Source organism: Ceratotherium simum, chromosome 21, assembly GCF_057802395.1.
Source record: "Ceratotherium simum simum isolate JZ-2026a chromosome 21, ASM5780239v1, whole genome shotgun sequence".
Lineage (NCBI taxonomy): Eukaryota > Metazoa > Chordata > Mammalia > Perissodactyla > Rhinocerotidae > Ceratotherium > Ceratotherium simum.
In genome coordinates this window covers 13,882,278-13,902,373 of record NC_141920.1, presented here as the reverse complement: position 1 = coordinate 13,902,373, position 20,096 = coordinate 13,882,278, and positions in this window count along the sequence as shown.

The window sequence follows — 20,096 nt, the reverse complement described above, 5'->3', positions numbered from 1 at the left end:
TCAGTCATGGAGGGCAGCTCAAAGTCCCCTACATAGGGCTGAGATGGTATCATTTGATTATCTTTTGGGATTTTTATTCTTTCCACTGTTGCTGTTCAAAGACCAGACGCGGTGATGTCTGTGTTTTGCCTCTTACCCTTCGTTAGGGCGAAGGGGACAGCTCTTGTTTGTGATTGCCTCTGAGTGTGTGTGCACATGCATGTGGTGGTGTGTGTGTCTGACTGTGTGTGCATGTATGTGTGTGTTCACCCTAGGCAGGTGCGTGGATCGGGTTTCAGGTCAGGACTTAACCCACCAGCTCAGACTCTCACGGGGTGGGAGGGTCTGCCAAGCGCCCTCTGGCCAAGTTTCTTCCCCATAATTCACAGCAGACTCCTCTGTCCTCCGGGTCTGAGGCCTCGGCCTAAGTTTTCCAGGTTCTTCCAGACAGGTGGGGACTCCTGGCCCCCTGGGGAGCTCAGTGTCCGCCTGGGAGAGGCAAGGGGCCTCAGGGGCTCAGACGTCCCCCAGCCTGGGAAGTCGCTCAGCCAGGACACAGTGGGCCTGGGCGGGGCCTCAGCAGGATTCTCGGGACCCTCCTGGCCTCCTGATTCTCCAGCACCTGCCCGTCTCCAAGCACGCCGTCTGGGACACCTCTCTCCTCTTGTGTCCCTCCTCACCCTGATGGCATCTCTGGGTGTGATCGTCCCGGCTGGGTGACAGGCTCTTCAGGCTCCTCACACCACTCCCGACCCCTCCTCCCCCCACCTTGTGGGTTTAACCTCCAGGGGACCTTTCTCTTGACACCCACACGGCTTGTTTCCTCCTGCGACTTCCTTGGCGGCCCTCTGTGCGGAGCACCCATCTGGGTCTATGTCCCTTGCAAAGCTGGAATGCTGTTCTATTTCCTGAACTCCTATGCAACAATTAAAAAAAATATTGTTCCTGCTGTGTGTGTGTGTTTTTTATCTCCATCAAGAGGCTGAAACTCAATCTGATTGTCCTCGCACTTCTGGCTGCATTTGGGTCGGAGTAGATGGGATTTTATGGCAGTTGTAAAAGCCAAGCTTTTAACGTGTCTCAAACAAATTGACGTGTGAAGGAGAAATGTTAAAAGTAGAAACAGGGCCACAGACGGGGGCTTGGGAACATGAGCCACAGAACTGGGGCACAGGTGGCTTTAATAACCGGCACAAGTTTGGCTGTAACTTGCTTCTAGAAACGCAGAAGAGGCTGCAGGGTCACCCTGGGGGTTGGGATCAAATTTCTCAGTCCTTGTGTAGGCACGGTTTTGCACAGGTTTAAAAATACAAATCCCAGGATCACCCATAACAATGTAAATTTGTGGTTAATTCTGCTGAGTTTTCACTTAGACCCAAGCGGTCTTGTCGGTAGAAATGCAATTGTATTAGAGAAAAACTGTTTATACTTCTTGAGAGATTGTAATAATGAAAAATAGCACCAAAACCCCCCTTTAACTAAAAAGAACGTTAATTGTGTTTCATGCTGCCTTCCTCGGCCGACACGCTGACATCGACGTGCTTTACTTCAGCAAAACAGGGCTCATCTTTGCAGCCTGGTACTCGCTTCCCCCCTTAATTACACGTAATTGTATAGTCTAATTTATTCTAACGCCCGACGCCTAAAAGTGCACATTCATGAATCAAGGGTTGGATTGGGAAGCAGGAGAATTATAAACAGGTATAATTGCAGTCTCCTGGGGGCTGCTTATGAGTGATCTCGAAAAGCAGTGATGTTTACTCTGAGTTCTTACTAATGAAAGACAGTCGGGCTGCCTAACAGTGGCAATTTGTCTAGTTGCTTAAAAATACACCAGGAGTTCTCTTTTGGATAAGCAGGCAAGAAAGATGAAATATGTGAATTTCATGTAATTCGTGATGCAATGAAAGAGATACACAAGCAGCACCAGTCCACGTGTAATTGGTTATTAAAATGAGTAACTTGGGGGCGGCCCGTGGCGGAGCAGTTAAGTTCGTGCATTCAGCTTTGGCGGCCTGGGGTTCTCAGGTTCGGATCCTGGGCACAGACCTACACACCGCTCATCAAGCCATGCTGAGGCAGCATCCCACATAGAGGAGCTACAACTTGACAACTATGATACACAAGTATGTACTGGGGCTTTGGGGAGAAAAAAGAAAAAGGGAGGAAGATAGGCAACAGATGTTAGCGCAGGGCCAATCTTCCTCAAAAAAAAAGAGTAATTCGTTCCCTGGGCAGCATGGCTGCAAATCTCTGTGGAGGAGGCAGAGCTCGGGTGTCTTTGGGGCGATAGTTTTCTAAAGGGAAGAAGCAGGGTCCATCTGACCGTAAGTGCGATTCCATTTCGTCTCTCCGTGGCAGCTCACCTTGTTTTACAATCGCCTTCCAGAAAAATCACTTTTGAGCCTTGATTATAATTAATAGATTATGGTTAATGTTGGTGGTGATTTCGTAAAAGTGGAAATGACTTAGTGCTGCCCCAGGGCCGAGGTTCTAACTAACCTGGACTCAGCCCCCAGTGGCTGGTGACTCCTTAGCTGATCTCCCCTGGTCTCAGTTTCCTCATCTTAAGAGTGGGGAGAATATTGAGGACATTGCGGGTTGTCACATGGATAAAGTGAGATGACTGAAGGTAAAATGCATGCACGGTGCCTGGCTGGAAGGTGCATGATGAGTGTTCCTTGAAGCAGAATCGGAGATGTGCTATCATGGGCCATGCGAGAGGCTCCTCCACTATCTGCAAAACCCGACTGGGAAAACCCAAGGCAGTTGCTGTGATGGTGCCAAAGCCAACCAGATCATGCCACTCCCAGGCTTAAAGCCCCCTCCTCTTAAGATGGAAATCCAAATTCCTGAGCAGGATCACGAGATCTACACGGTCCTGTCCTTGCGGGCTTCTCCAATATCTTTCTCTGCTCTCTTACTCTTATTTTTATGAAAGATTCAAATGAAAAAGATGAAAGAATAGGACTGTGGATGTGCTATACCCTCCACCTGGAATCTACAGTTGTTAATATTTTGCCATGTGTGCTTTATATGTTGCCGAACCATTTGAAAGGAAGTTGAGGACATTATGGCACATTACCCCTCGGGACCTGAGCCGGCATTTCCCAAGAATAAGCTGTTCTCCCAGATGACCTCCCCTTCATCATCACACCTAAGGAAATGGACAGTAATTCCATAATCACTCCTCAACTTGCTCACATTAACAGAGCCACAAGAGTGTCTTTCTCTTTGTTCTTTAAGACTTTTCCTGCCTCAGGGCCTTTGCACATGCTGTGCCCTCTCCCTGGAATACTCTTTCCCCAGATTTTGCTCTTTGTCGTCATTCAGATCTCAGCTCAAATGTCTCCTCCTTGAGAGTTCTCCCCTGTCTGTTTTGTCTAAAGCTGTTGCCTGATCTCCTTCACTCTCTATGCCCCCTTCCTACTTTATTGTCTTCCCATAGCATGCCACTATATGAAATTCTGTCTTTATTCTGTGTCCATGACCACTGTCTATCTCCTGCTCCCCACCTCCACCCCACATCAACTGCAGGAGAGCAGGGGCTGTGTCTGGTTTGTTCACTGTTGAAGCCCCAGTGCCTAGAAGTGTCTAGCATACAGTCGGTATTCAATAGACAGTAGTTAAATGAATGACTGTCCCTGTGTGTGACATTTTCAAGCAGAAGAGGTGGTCAAATGGAGTGTGAGGACTCCAGTGTTTAGGGACAAATGCAGAGAGGTGCAGTCGCAGTGCTGGCACTCACCAGCTGTGTGACTTCGGGCCTCTGTCCCTTAAACTCCTCTGCCAAATGGGGACGATGACAGTCGTCCCTACTTTCTAGGGTTGTCGTGACTTACTAACGAGTTCATATACAAACTGCTTAGAACAGTGCCTGGTGCATAACAACCCACCTTCCTTGTGCAGTTGTAATTAATGTTCAATCTGCTGGCCAGAGGCCTGTGATTTTAAGCACCACTGGCCTCTCACAGGCTCACACAGAAACCATCTCCAAGCATAATGCCCCGGGGAGAACTTCTTGGAAGTGCTCATGCAGCCACACTGTGGGCCACATGCTGCTCCGTGAGAGGCCAGCCAGGTCCACATTTGGCCTGGAAAAGGCTCTGGTTGTTTACAGCGGGCATCTGGGCCGATGTTTCAGGGCCTGGTTAAATATTTTGACTCTCACCCCTGAGACCAGCCCTTGGAGGCTCACACAGGAGCCCAGGCTCTGGAACCTGGAGAGGAGGGGACAAAGGAGACCCCTCTCCCTGCTGGAGGAGAGTAAACCCAGAGGCAGGGCTCCAACTCAGCGCGTGCCCTCCCACTCCCCTCTGGTAAGTCGACTTTTACCTTATTACTGGCCTGTGCATTTTTCAAAAAAGATATTCAGTACTGGATTTTCTTATGCAGGGGCACATAGGTAAATGCATTTTTTTTTCAGCTAAAGTCGCAACAAAAAATGAGTTAGGAAATCAAGAAAAGTGTTGGAAATTTGGACAATAAAAATTGCCTCTAACTGGAGATAAAGTAAGGTGGTCTGTCTGGGAGAGTGTGGATGGAATATAGATATTTGCTTTTTTGGGGAAAGAGGGAGGGGTGTTTCCAGCGTCTATTTGCCCAGTTTTTATAACAGGATCTCTACTTTCCTTTGGGGAAATGGTCCCTATCCTGTTTTCAATCCCTGAGCCTGTACTGGGATGGCTTTGACCCCTTGCTCCAGATCTGGGCGTGGAACTTGGACCTACCCTTCCGGGAATCAGAGACGCTCCAGCTGGTCTTGAAAGGGCAAATTGCCATCTTGTGGAGAAGGCCGCTTGGCAGGGAGTGGCCTCCACCTGACAGACAACAAAAAAGTGGGGCTCGGGCCGGCCCGGTGGCGCAAGTGGTTAAGTGCGCATGCTCCGCTGTGGTGGCCCGGGGTTCATTGGTTCGGATCCTGGGCGGGCACTGATGCATCGCTTGTCAAGCCATGCTGTGGCGGCGTCCCATATAAAGTAGAGGAAGATGGGCATGGATGTTAGCCCAGGGCCGGTCTTCCCCAGCAAAAAGAGGAGGATTAGCAGATGTTAGCTCAGGGCTGATCTTCCTCACAGAAAAAAACAAACAAAAGTGGGGTTCATTGTCCCGTAGCCACAAGGAACTGAATTCTTCCGCAGCCAGAGAGGGTGGAGGAGGACCCTGAGCCTGAGACAAGATCACAGCCTAAGCCACCTTCAGCCAAGGGCACTGAAATCAGGCCTTGATTTCAGCCTGCTCTGACCCTGAGCAGAGGACTCAGCTAATCCATAGCCAGATTTCTGACCCATGGGAACTGTGAGATAGTAAATTTGTATCGGTTTAAGCTGCCAAGTTTGTGGTACTTTGCTATGTAGCAATAGAAAACTAATACATATGTGAACACCTAGGTCAAGCTGTACCTGAAGCCACCCAGATAACACTGGAATTTTCAATTATGTGAGCCAATAAATCTACTCCTTCCCCCTTTTTTTGCTCTTCAGCCTGTTTTTTTTTTTCAGCAGAAGTCCAGAATTGCATCCCATTGACCTAGCTTATTTCACACGTTCCTCCTTGAACCTGTCACTAAGCCTGGGGACACGACACGTGGTGCTGTAATTGGCCCTGCTTGGGTCAGAAGCCTGAGCTGGGAGCTGTGTGTGCGTGTGATTTGCCATCATTTCGTGTGTGTCTTACATCCCGACCCTGAGGATATAGATTTCTGTCTACAACCTCTGTATCCTTCCTGGTCCTGTCTTGGTAGCTACGGAGGGTGTGGGAGGCCGTGCAGCATCATGGTTGAGGGCATAAGTTGGCAGACTTTTTACGCAAAGGGACAGAGAGTAAAGAGTTTAGGCTTTGCAGGCCACGCACGGTCTTTGTCGCATATTCTTTGTTTGTTTTTTTATAACCCTTTACAAATGGAAAAACTGCTCTCAGCTCACGGGCTATACAAAAACAGACCAGGCAGGTCAGGTTTGGCCCACAGGCTGCAGTTTGCAGAGCCCTGGTTTAGGGCACAGACTCTGGAGCCAGACGGTCAGGCTCAAATGTGGTTCCCCGCCTCTTACAAGCTCTGAGACCCTGGGCCACGTCCTTCACTTCCCCGAACTCTGGTTTCCTTACCTGGAAAATGGGGATAATAAGAGTAGGGGTTGTGAAATCGAATGAATTAATGTGTGATGCCGTCAGACAGTGTTTGGTCCAGGGGCTGGGTTTTGTGTTATTATTTTTAGCAGTGACCATTAAGCATCCTTCTCTTCCCCCACGCTGCAACTTAGAACCAACTGAGAAATAGACCTGAGGGTCTGTCCGGTGAGGATCGAGGATCAGCATGGCGGTGGTTTTTCAAGTAAGGCCGGATTAGATAACACGACTTGACCTGGGGGCTTCTGATTCCCATGCCCCTGTGTCTAGGAGTCCCCTGCGGAATCTCCAGAGCTGACACTTATCTAGACACCACCACGCCACGCCTGCACCGTCCCCATAGTGGCGCCTGGTGGGAGACCAGCCTCAGACCTGCTTCTCGGAGGCGGCCTAGGGCCCTGATACCCGGGGTCGTTACTGCAGGAAGTGGAGGAGAAGGGACCCCACCTGTCCCTGGGTCGTCCGGTCTTAACAAGGCTGACTCGGCACCCACTCCCACTGTACTGGGTTGGATAGTGTCCCCCTGAAATTCCTGTCCACCCAGAATGTCAGAATGTGAGGAAAAAGGGAAAAAGGGTCTTTGTAGGTATAAATTGTTAAAATGAGGTCACACTGGATTAGGGTGGCCCAATCCAATGACTGGTGTCTTTATAGGAAGAGAAACCGGGGACACAGACGCACAGGGAACAGGGCCATGTGAAGCCAGAGGCAGAGACTGCAGTGATGCAGCCACGAGCCAACGACACCAAGGATGGCCACCACCAGGAGCTGGGAGAGGCGGGAAGGGCCCCCCTGGAACCTTTTGAGGGGACATGGCCCTGCTGACACCTTGATTGCAGACTTCTGGCCCCAGCACCGTGAGAGAATACATTTCTGTTGTTTGAGGCCACCCAGGCTGTAGCGCTTTGTTCCGGCAGTGCCAGGAAACGAATCGGGGCCACCCCTCCTCCCTCGGGTGAGTGTGTGAATGACGGTGGTGGGAAGAAACGTCCCCACGGTGACACCAGAGTGGGGCTCTCAGCCCAGGCCCCAAAACAGAGTCTCTGATTTCACGGGTTAACAATGTATGGGCCTAGATATGGAAACTTTCTTAAAAACAACTTTATTGAGGTATAATTTACATACCATAAAATCCACCCACTTTCAGCGTACCGTTCGATGGTTTTTAAATTTCCCGAGTTGTGCAACCACCACCGTAATCCATTTCTAGAACTTTCTCATCACGCCTCATGAGATCCCTCACGGGCATGGGTGGTTTTGAAGCTCCCCCAGTGATCTAACCCGCCTGGCTGAGCCCCTGCTCAGGGACGGGGCCTCGGGAAGAGGACAGTGGTGTGAGGTCACCCAAGCTGAGCCGCCTAGTTGACACTGAAGTCAAGGTGGAGGCAATGGAAAAGAATGTAAATAAGCATCCACAGAAGCAGTTTGGGTTGTGGGGAGGGTGGGAAGGGTGGTGGGTGGGGAGAGGGACGGAGGCTGGGCTGCTGCGATGGTTTGCGGGAAGCCCAGGCCCCGGCCTAGAAAGGCCTATCTGGGCTGTGGACAGTGCTGGAGGGAGGTGGGGCAAGGAGGGAGGGGCACACCCCACATTTCCAGCTGGAAAGAGAGGCCTGTGCCCCCTCCCCAGTGCACACATCCAACTCCCTTGGAAAGTAGGAGGGGATGATGGGGGCTGGGAACTGGGGTGGGTGTGGGGGAGCCTGCACGACCCCTGCATGGCCCACAGCCAGGCACACGGGGGTCACTGTTGCTAGAGGGGGGAAGCACCATCCCTGAGGACACACAGTGCGGTGAAAACAGAGAAGAGAGCAGGACCCAGGGGTGCTGCTCTTTCCACCGTGGTGCAGCTCCCTGAGCCTGGGAGGACTCTGCAGAGTGGCTGGGCCAGTTCTGTCCTGCTCAGCGTCCTGGGCTGGCCCCTGCCAGGACCCTCAAAGTGTTCCCTTGCCTTCCTTCCAGCAAGACCTTGCCTCTTCCTGAGGCCCTGCCCCAAGAGGTGCCTCTCATCGGCACAGCACCGTCCCCAGCCGTGGCTAGGCGGAGTCTCCGCCACTTGGCACCCAGGCTTAACTTCGTCCTGTGATTGCTCCTGGTGACTCATCCGTTTGTGCTTGTGTCCGGTCGGCTGTGGCTCTGGCAGGTGCTGGTGCCCACAAGGGCTGGGCTGCTGACCAAGACTGCAGCAGAGGCCTCTGCTGTGAGCTGGGTTTATCCCGGTCTGTCCCAGTCGCCCTAGAGAGAGCAGCTTAGGGGTGTAACACCTACCGTCTAGTGAACACTTCCTGTTCATGTCCGGGAACTCTGTTGCAAACAGTAGACCCGCTTTGGGTAGTTAAAGCAAGAAAGGGGTTTGTGTAAAGATATTAAGCATTCCCAAATCCCTGGGAGGGTCAGAACGCAGGCTCTGAAGCCGTGCAGCTAGAAAAGACTTCAGCCACACCCTGGGGGCTGCTCCGGCAACAGACCACGGCCACCGTGTCTGTCCTGACGAAACTGGGCCCGGACACTGAAGGCTCAGCCACTGCGGAGCCCCTGGAAGAACCAAAAGCCTTGCCACAGTGTTTTCTAGAAGCTCACATCCCTTGGGCACAGCCTCCTCCACACAAAGCTCCATTCTGAATCCCGTCTCACACGGTGTGTCTGTTGGGCGGAATCTGGGCCACGTGACTACATCCCACCTGCAAAGAAGCTTGGGAATTCGAGTTTCTGGAACTGGCGTGGGAAGGCAGTGCTCATTGTGTGGGACGTTAGCAAAACGTAGGGAGGGAGTTGGGTGCCCACAAAAGACCAACACCTGCTCTACCTGCAGTGTGGGGCGCGGGCCGAGCACTCGATGCTTCTCGTTTAATCCTCATCCTTACTGTCACGGAACCAAGGACCAGAGATGGGAAGTGATTCGTCCAAGGTCGCATGGAGCTCAGCCTCCAGAACCTTCACCAGCCTTCCAAATGGAAGGTGGGAAGACAGGCCAACCTTCCATCTTCTGGATGGAAGACAGCACAGAGCTCCCCAGACCCCAGCCATCTGGGTGCCCTAAGGCTGCCCTGGGGCCCAAACCCCAAATGAACCCATTTCTTGTGGCAAATGCATCACAGGGCGAGCTCTGTGCCTTTGCTCATTTAATCCCCCGATTGAAGCAGGAAACCACTTACGTTTCATCTGTTCATAACAGCCAGGTCATGTAACATTCATCTGTGTGCCCACGGTCAGGGGACCTGGGCTCTGCTCCCAGCTTCCTGCTGTGTGACCTTGGGCACACTCTGAGCCTCTGTTTTCTCATCTGTAAAATGGGCACCAAGATCTCCCTCACTTTGCTCCCTCCAGGACTATCATTCGGATCAAGTGTGAACGTGAGTGTGGAATAAAAGGATAAACTCGGTGCCAGGCCCGTGGCTGAGTGGTTAAAGTTCCGAGAGCTCCACTTTGGTGGCCTGAGTTCACAGGTTTGGATCCTGGGTGTGGACCTGCACTACTCGTCACCATGCTGTAGCGGCAACCCACATACAAAATAGAGGAAGATTGGCACAGATGTTAGCTCAGGGCGAATCTTCCTAAGCAAAAAAAAACAAAACAAGGGATAAACTCTATGCAGGGCGGCTCCCTTCCTCACTGGTCTTACTCCCTGCCTGCAACCTGTGGACGAAGGAGGCTGTAGGCCTGTGTGCCTGCGTTCGCTCGTTCAGAAGGAACCACAAGCCGGGCCATGGGAGCTCTCGGTTGGTGCTGGTTAGACATGGGAGCTCTCGGTTGGTGCTGGTTAGACAGTAGGTGGAGGGAGGGCTTGTTTCTTTGCCGTGAACAGGGACCATCCGCTGTGGGCCCTTCACAGACACTATTGGGGACCCCTGGCCACAGCCTGTCGGCCTCAGCCTGGATGCGGGCAGCCGTGAAGGCCCCCAACAGGCCTCGTTCGTGGGTTACCCACAGGCCAGCTCTGATCCCGCAGTGCATTTCAGAGCAGGAGCCAGGCCTCCCCTGGGAGGAGGCGTTGGGAGGGAAGCCCCATGAGCTGCTCTGGGGGAGCCGGCCCCCTGAGCCCGGTGGGGGAGGGGCGGCCCTGGGCCTCGGAGCCGCCGGTGTGCGCCCGGGGAGGGAAGGGGCTTTGTTGGAGCCGGCGGCAGCCTGCGCGTCCTTGGTGAGATGCTCATTATTCATTCATTTGACAAATCTGTTTAAAGTTTCTACTAAGTCACAGTAAGAAAGTCTCAGACCCCGGGGCCCAAAAGGCGGCTTTCATGACCCTTGCTCCTGGGGACTTAGAGTCCAGTGGGGGAAAAAGATGCGACAACCAAGCTCCACAGAGAGTTTATGGCAGAACATCTTGGTTCTTACCGACAGCGTTTTTTCCTTGACAATAGAAACTTGGTTTTGTGTGGCTGGTAATGTACCCCACTCAAGATGGCTTTAAGCCAGGTGCTCTCAAAGGGGGGTCCCTGGACCAGCAGCATCAGCATCGTCTGGGAACTTGTTAGAAATGCAGATTCTTGGGCCCACCCCGGACCCACTGAATCAGAAGCTCTGGGGGTGGGGCCAGCAATCTCTGCTTTGACAAACCCCCGAGGACCAATCATATGAGCGGGCACAGGGCCAGTTCTTGCCAATGAAGTATAAGGAGGTATCCGATGGGGGATTTGGGGAAACAGTTTTTTTCCTGTTAAAAAGGTCAGAGTCTTAGAAGGTGGTGGTCCTGCCTCATGCCCCCTTCCTGTTGCTGCAGAAGTGGTCACGTGTGCACACACGCCTCCAAAGAGAGGCATCACACGGCCAGGAGGGGGCGACGTCACGGATCCGCCGAGGATGACAGAGCAGAAAAGAGCCTGAACTGCCCAACCACTCTGGGCCCCGGTATTAAGAAAACAGTAAATGCCCTCACAGCACCGCTACCTGTAGCCAAGAGCATCCCCAACAGATCCAGGTTCACAAGGCTGATGACGAGCTAAGTATGACACTCATGTGCCCCGGCCTTATTACGATGTTGGGCAATAATTTTCTTCCTCTGCACCTTTTCCTCATCTGTAATTTAAAACCTCTTAACCAACTCATGACTGTTAGAATGGCTACTATCAAAACCCCCAGAAAATAACAAGCGTTGGTGAGGATGTGGGGAAATTGGAACTCTTGTGCCCTGTTGGTGGGAATGTAAAATGGTGCTGCCTCCGGGAAAACAGTATGGCGGTTCCTCAAAAAATTAAAAATAGAATTACCATATGATCCAGCTATTCTACTTCTGGCTGTATGCCCCAAAAGAAATTGAAAACAGGGTCTCAAAGAGATATTTGTACACCCATATTCATGTCAGCATTATTCACAATAGCCAAGAGGTGGAAGCAACTCGAGTGTCCACTGATGGAGGGTTAAGATGGTAAATTGTATCTTGTGTGTATTTTACCACGATTTAAAAACAAACAAGAAACACACACATCCCCCTCTTAAAATCCACACCCCTTCCCTCATTTATATCTGCTGGATGGTCCCTGCTGCCCTTGCCTCTCCTCTGAGTTCTGGTCCCATAGGCCCAGCAGGCTTCTGGGACCTTCACCTGGGTTCTTTGAGGGCAGCTCATGTTCAACGTGCCTGAGTCTGAACTTATGACCTCCCTCCCCAAAGCTGCTCCTCCTGCCGTGTTTATTTTTGGGGTGACTGACACTTGCATCCAGTAAAAGTCAGAGATCACCGTTTTCCTCAGCCTCCTCCCTCTAGCCTAATCCACTGCAAATTCCTGCTGATTGTCCTTCTTAAGTACCTGCCAAGGGCGGCTCCCCCTCCAAGCTCCTCCACTATCCCCTCTGACGACAGCAGCGGGGCCTGACTGGGCTCCCAGGGCACGCCCTGGCACCCCCCAAATCCTCGCTTCAGGGCAGAGCCCGAGCGAGGCTTTCCGACTGCAGATCTGATTGACTCCGTCCTAGCTTCACTCTCAGTAATCAATGCCACATGAAAATATTTCATGGAAAAATCCAGCCCCTGCCAGAGTAAATTGCCGTGCAGGCTTCCCCTGAGTTGATTTCACATCTAGTTATCAGAGCCAAGCTGTCTTTGGACTGAGACTCTCGGATTGGGGGTCTTACAATGGGAGGGGACTGCAGGGGGCAAATGTCACCGATGGTCGGTGTCTTAGTTTGGGTTGTCCCAGGTGCAGACCCCAAGACAAGAATTCGAGAGCAAGTAGTTTATTTGGGAGGTGATTCCAGGAAACACTGGCCGGGAGCAGGAAGCGAGAGAGGAAGGGAGGAAAAGGTGTGTCATTCAGCTGCTGATGCAGAGGACAATTGGAGTTCAGCCCCATCAGAAGGTCTGGGAGATGGAGCCAGTCACACTTGGAACAGGTGTCCTGGGAGCAAGGGAGCACCAGCTCCTACAAGTCAGCCTTTGGGGGTTGCTGGAGGGGGTGTGCATTCTCTGGCACTTTCTGCCTGCCCTATGTGGGCAAAGTGGTCTGCTGAGGTTGTGGACAAAAGCCTCCAGGCAAAGAGAAGCAGATGTTGGCAGTTGGAAGTGTGTCTGAGCCCACTGGAAGGTTCCAGGGCTATGTGCAGGGCACAGACAGTGTGCGGTTCCCCGGGGAAGTGATGACAAGTGATGCTAAGGGACTCAGACTTCATGACGGAGCATGGGGACACAGGGTTAGAAAGTTGGTCCTTTCGAATTCTCCTTTCCCTCAAGGAGAAAAGTCTCAGTTTGTGCTAGTATATCTTAACTCCTTTCTAACACTTAATCATTCCCTTTTGAACCAAGAGAGAGCCAGCCCTGGGCTTCGAGCCTTCCTGGGCAATTGTACCTAGCTGCAATTTATAACGTTGCTTTGGTTTCTAATGTATTTTCCCAATTAAGTTGAGGATATAAGATTTGCTGTTAAAATACATTTACATAATTAGACATCTGATTTAAAAGAAAGCAAATTCCTCACAGGCTGTGCTGCATCAGACAGGTGACGGGGTGGCCGGAGCACGGGGACGCTGGTCCAAGGGATGAAGTCCACACTCGCAGGGGGTGTCTCAGGCTCTACCTCCTGGTTTCCGCCAACCCTCTGGATCCCATTCTCATTTCCCACCGACGGCTCTGCCTACGGGAGTCCCCTTCTCGCCCCCACCAGGTTCGTCCTTGTCTCTGTTGCTGTCCTGGCTGGTCCTCCCGCTGCACCACCTTCCTGCTCCTTCTTTCCAATGTGGGCTCCACACGCCCTCCCCCAGCCCCTCCCCAGACCCCCGATTCCCCCCGGTTGGAGCTGAGTGCTTGCTGCTGGGGCCACCCCTCCCCCAGGATTGTTGCATCTGCTGCACGTGGCTGCTGACAGCCGGGTCCCCACCAGCCCGGGCGCTTCGTGAGAACAGGGTCCTGCCCCTCGCTGGAGCCCACAGTTGGTTGACAAGCGAGTGAAAGAGTGAAGGGGCAACCACTGCTCCCTCCTCCGTGTCCCCTGACCTCCTCGGGTGACTCCGGACAATCTGGGCACTTGGCCAGGGGAAGGAGAATCGTGGGGTGTGACCGTGGCCCTGCCAGCTCAGCGTGGACCTCCCCTTCTCCGGCCACACCGCGTGTGGTCTCCTGTCTTTGCTGTTCCTGTCTGTAGCCAAGTGGAGCCTGTGGTGTTCTCGTCCCCCAGTTCTGAGCGAGACCAGAGACCAAAGACCAGCCTGCACTGGTGGCCGTAGGTGCTGGGCGTCCGTCACCTGAGAGTGCTGCCCGGGGTCTCTGGGTTGTGTCTGAGAAGCCACCAGGGGCTGAGGCCTGAGTGGGGGCCCTGGGGCTGGTTTTGTCACTGCAAAAGGAACAGGGTCTGGAGTGGGTGGGAGGGAGATGGTGAGGACCTGTGTGGGCGGCTCCCGAGCTGGGCATGCGGGAGGGGGGAGCCCTGGAGGGGCCGGGGGCAGAGTTTGCAGAGTCAGCTGGGATTCAGACCCTCATGGTGAGAGCCAAGGTCTGCACACACCACAGGGGCCGTGTGTGTGCACGTGTGTCAATGAGAGTGAGTGTGTAGTGTATGTGTGAATGAGAGTGTGTACCTGTGTGAGTGTGTAATGTGTGTGACTGAGAGTGAGTGTGAATGAGTGAGTGTGTACATGTGTGAGTGTGTGTGTGACAGCGAGTGTCTGGAGGAGATGGTGGTGGGGAGATGGGGGCAGAGTGAGGAGGTGACCTCAGAGGAGAGCCGGTGTCCGGGGGACAGAGCCGGCCTGGAGCCGTGGCCCGGGGTGTGACGAGGGCAGGAGGGGAGCAGAGGGGTGAGGACTCCCGGGTTCTGGTCTCACTTTGTCAATAAAAATTAGAGCAGCTGAAAGTCACGGAGCGCACGGGCGTCAGACACGGTCTGAGCACTTTTCATGCATTTTGTGCATTTTTATTTAACAAATACTCACGTTGTGCTTGCTGTGTGGAGGCACTGTTCCGATTGTTTAGAAAACAAAAAAAGTAAACGAACATTTTCAACCATTTAGTCGTTAGACCGTTTGATCCTCACGAGGACCCCATGTGGAGGCGCCACCATCGTCTCTGTCTGCAGACGGGCATTGGTGACCCGCGCAGGGTCTCGGGGGGCACTGGAAGGGCGGGTGGGGTGACTGGCCCTCTGGCTCCAGAGTCAGGCTCCTCCCCCGGGTGATGCCTGGGTTTCATCTTGCTCATAAAAGCCGTGGGTCCATTGTGCTCATTATCATTCTACAGACGGAAAACCCGAGGCTCACGGGGATCAGCAATTTCTCGGCTCAAAAGTGGCCGAGCAGGACCCCGCCCAGGCCGCTGGCTCAGGCCCAGCTCTACCCACCGGGCCACGGGTCCTGCGGTGATGAGCCCTTTGAAGAAAGGTGAGTCACTTACCTTGGCCGTGCCTCAGTTTCCTCATTGGCAAGTTGGGCTCTAGTAATCCTGCCCTTCTGACTCACAGGGAGTGGTGAGAGAAGGATCAGGGCCAAGGCTTCCGGAAACTTCCATTAGGAAGGCACCCTGGCCTGCGAGGAAGCTGGTCTCGGCCGGCTCTGCCCCCAGCACCTGAGCGCCTGTGGCCCTTCCCGTCCCCTCGTCGGCCTGCAGTTCCCTCCCCTGGAGGGTGGCGTCCTGGCTGAGAGCTCAGGTTCATCGAGCTCCACAGTGTCCCCGACCGCCCGGCTCTGTCCTGACGGACAGCGGAGCTGCCTGTGGTGACCGTCCAGGAGTCGGGTCCCTGGAGACGGCAGACCCGCCATCTGAGCCTCGTCCAGGAGAGTGCGCTTGGGGGGAGCTCTGCGCCGGCTGCTGTGTGATCCCCGCGGCCAGAGCCCTGCGGAGAGACGCTCTGAGCTGAGGAGACGGGACACAAGGGGATCTGGGGCCTCAGAGGCTCCTACTGGGCGGACGCTGACACGGAGTCCAGCCCGGGGTGCAGCCCAGCTTCTGTCGGTCTCCCCGCCCCGAGGATCCCTTTGAGGCTGCACTCCCAGAGACTGCATCATTCACTCATTCACTCATTCATTCAATCCATAGCTCTTCACAGAGCAGCTCCCATGTGCCAGGCCCTGTTCAGGCCCCAGGGACACAGCTGTGAACGAAACAGACCACGGCCCCGTTCTCACGGAGCTGACCTTCCAGTGGAGCAGGGAGGGGGCAGTGAGCACTGAGGTACACGCCCCACATGAGTACAACCATATAGACATACATACGTGTGTGTGCACATCCGTGTAAATGTGTGTATGTACACACACATACACACACGTACATACACCTATATAAGTGTGTGTTGTTCTGGATAGTAATAGAAGCTATAAAAATCAAGTCATCAAGCAGGGTATTGAGATAGAGAGTTCTGGGGGGCCACTTTAGATTGGAGGGCCTGGAAGTCCTCTCTGAGGTGTGCCATTTGGGCAGAGGCCTGAAGGAATTGAGGGAGTCTTCCGTGTGCATATCTGGAGGAAGAATGTTTCAGACAGAGGAAACGGCATGTGCAAAGGCCTGTAGTGGGAGTGTCCCTGGTATGTTCTAGGAAGCTCAGAGTGGAGTGAGCAAGGGGGAGAGTAGCCAGAGTTGAGATTATGTAGGGCCTTCTAGGCCACGGAAAAGAAATTTGGGTCACAGTCTGAGAGAGATGGGATGTAATTTGAGAGTTTTGCACACAGGACTTTAAAGATTTTGACTTGGCATTTGAAAGGATTCCCCTGGCTGCCTGTAGGGGATGACCTGTGCTGGCGGGAAGAGCCGATGCAGGGAGACCAGTGAGGAGCCAACTGCAACAGTCCAGTGAGAGAGGACGGCTGCTTGGACCATTTGTGAGGGAGGCAAGAGGTGTATGGCCAGGTCAAATTCTGGCCATAGTTTAAAGGTAAAGCCGACAGGATTGGTTGATGGATTGGATGTGGGGGAACAAGAGGAAGATAAGCATCAGGCAGACTCCAAGATTTGGCCTGATCACCTGGAAGGATGGAGTTGCCTTTTACGATGGGAGAGACCGGCCTGGGTGGAAGAGGGGAGCATCAGAAACCCGCAGGAGTGCACCATGCGCCCCTGCTGCTGGCGTGTCCTCACCCTCGGTCCCTCTGCCCATCTGCAGGAGGGCCCCGGAACACTAACCTTTGATTTAACGCGGAACCAACACTTTTTTCCTGAAATCCCCTCTCTAAAGGTTCCAGAGCAGCCCCCGCGGTTCAAAAATGGATGGATGAACATTCCGTCAACGCCCAGAGCGCCCCAGGCCCACAGAGGAGATTTAGCACGGCTGCCACCTGTCCAGATGGGTGTCGGAAAGTGCTACATTTGTTAAAGGGAAGTTGAATGTTAAGGAGGGATAGCAATCGCGGGAAGGAAATTACTGAGTCAAATACCATCAACTGGGAAAAAAATGGATGGGGCCTTTATGGACGTGTAGCTCGTCCCAATAAAATAAAACATCTTAAAACCTGTCTTGACTGGCATCAAAGTACTGCACTGTTGTCCGACAAGCAGTTTATATCTCCATGATGAGCTTCTCAAAAACAGAAAACAAAACAGTGCTTTCACCCATCTAGCAGGCTTTCTAAAGCAACTGCAATAAAAATATACTTTTATTTGTGCAATGACATTTACAAAGCACCTACTAAGCGCAGGGCCCTGGGCTATGGAGGAGAGAGATGAATCAGGTCTGTTCTCAGCGGGCCCATGGCTGGTGGGGGACGTGAACAGGGACATAAATAGGACACAGGTGCAGTGAGACAGGTCCTGAGGTTCAGAGAAGGGAGGGATTGCTGGGCGCTGGGGGTCCGAGAAGGCTTTTGGGGGCATGGTCTGTCAATTAGCTTGCTTTTGGCTGCATGTAACTGAAACGGCTAATGAATCTGGCCTACACTGTAGGGGAATTTATTCTCTCCTGTAAGAGTCCACCAGTCAGGTGGACTTCAGGGTGGGCTGATTCAGCCACGATACACCACCACCAGCGGTCCTGCTTGGACATCTGCTGTTGTGGTTTCGTTCTTAAGTCAGTTCCCCTCTCGGTCACAAGATAGCTGCCATCAGCAACCGGGACCACGTATCTCCTGGTCCAGGTCTGCTGGATTGAGAGAGAAACCTCTCTGGACTGTGGGATGTATATTCATCTCTCCAGGACAACTGGTCATCTCAGGCCATGTGCCCACCCCGGACCACTAACAGTCTCCAGGGGATTGCTGTATGCCAATAACTGTCGACTCATGAGGATGACCCTGGAGCTGAGCCAAGGGGCTGCGTGGGGCTCGGGTGGACACCAGAGCAAAGCTGGGCTTCTCTTTGGAAAGAGGAATGTGGGAGAGGATATTGGTGAGGCCGCCATCTGAGCAGGGCACTGGTGGATTCGGGGGCTTTTAGACTAGCAGAGATAACAACAACAACTATAATTTATTATTATTAATAATAATAATAGTGGGCAGTAGTTACGAGCACTTTTTACAATCCTTTCATTGCATTTAGGACTTTAATTGAAGAGCAGGATCTTTCCTATCCAAACCCCTTACCTGACTCCCCTGATTGTCTGAAGCTCTCTGGTCCTCTGTGAACAGACAGGGAGACAAGCCCACAGCGTGGGCGTCAGCTCCTCTCTGAAACACACGTTCAAGGGCCTGTTTGCTGAAAGTCAGTGGTTTTGTTCCCAAGCCTCTTTACTCCAGATGTACTTGATACTGTGACGACATAGCTTAAATAAAGGTAGCAAATGAGAACTAGGACTGCAAAGAGAGGGGGGGTTGCTGCTTTTATGAAAACCAAGTTGAATTGTTTAAAAAGATTGGATAAGGGCAAAAAGCTTAAAAAGAGATTGGAAAATTATCTAGAAGTGTGCTGCCCAATACAATAGCCACTTGCCACATGTGGCTACTGAGCGCTTGAAATGGGGCTGGTGTGACTGAGAAACTGAATTTTTGATTTGTTTAATTTTAATTAATTTAAATTCGTAAAGACAGATACGTGATTCAGTTATTGAAAAACTTTTAAATGTATTTGGGGCAAGTTGTTTACATGAATTTACTTTTTCAACTATAAATTTCCTGAAATCTGAATGCAGATCAAGTGTTTCTGATAAACATAGAAATGAATTGTGAGAAACACACACCAGATTGTGAAGATTTATATGAAAAAAATGTAAAATATCTTAATTTCTATATTTATTATATGTTGGAATGATAATATTTCAGATATGTTTGGTTAAATAAAATATATCATTTAAATTAATGTCATCTGTTTCTTTTTAGTTCTTTTTTCTAATGTGACTACTAAAAACTTTAAAATTACTTCTGTGGTTCACATTATATTTCTACTGGACAGTGCTGGTCTTGAAGGATTCCATACTCAGAATGCTTTGCAAGTGTCTTTAAGTCCTCATTCCATGTCAGAGAAACTAAAACTGAACACTGTATGATTATATGAAAGAAAGGAGAATCCAACAGCAGACTCACATTAAAAAAGAGTCATTGGGGGCCAGCCCGGTGGCGCCAGCGGTTAAGTGCGCACGCTCTGCTGCGGCGGCCCAGGGTTTGCCGGTTCGGATCCCGGTCGCACCCGACGCACAGCTTGGCAAACCATGCTGTGGTGGCGTCCCATGTAAAGTGGAGGAGGATGGGCGCGAATGTTAGCCCAGGGCCAGTCTTCCTCAGCAAAAAAAAAAAAGAGGAGGATTGGCAGATGTTAGCACAGGGCTGATCTCCTCACACACACACAAAAGAGTCATTTGCTCTGTCATGAAAATCTTCACCAATTAATGGATGCATTTTCTATTAACCTGTGTACCTTTTGGAGGGCAATTATGCTGTGAGGGTAGAGCCCTCATGATGGGGTTAGTGCCCTTATAAGAAGAGACATGAGAGCTTACTTCCGCTCTCTGCTCTGCCATGTGAGGATACAGCGAGAAGGCGGCTGTTTATAAGCCAGGAAGTGTGTTCTCACCAGAAACTGAAGTGACCAACACCTTGATCTTGGACTTCAGAACTACGAGAAATAAATGTTTGTTGTCTGAGCCCCCTAGTCTATGGTAACAGTCAGGCCGAACTGACTAAGACACACATTCCTCTCTCTCTCCCCTGGTTGACATCTTGGGGGGATCTCAAAGCCCCTGGGACTCAGCTCCAAGAACAGGTGCGTCTTTCAGGAACTGAAGTGTCCAGTCCAGGATGCATCAACATTCACTCTCACGAGCAATCTGAGAGCCTCCTATTGTGAATTCCCTTCCGGAATCTCCTTCCAAATGTCCCTCTTCTCTCATGTGGGGGTCGTGGTTGCTGGCTTGTGGGATGTGTCCGGTACTCTCTTTAGAGTAAGTGGGTTCTGACACCTCTAGCTTTGGGACTTCAGCCAAAATTCCAAGTCCCCCAGAAAAGTCCGTTTCACTGTCCCGTTGCACTGGGTTCACTGTCTCAGAAGAGTAGGACTCTCCTGGAAAGAGGCGTCGGGAGCATGATTGGTGTCCGGGGGCGTCGCCGAGGCCCCTTTTCCACCAGCGAGGGCACATCAGCACGCGGTCAGCGGTCAGCGGGGTGGCCTGGACTCTGGGTCGCGGCCCTGCAGCCATGAGCCCCAGGGGTGTCGCC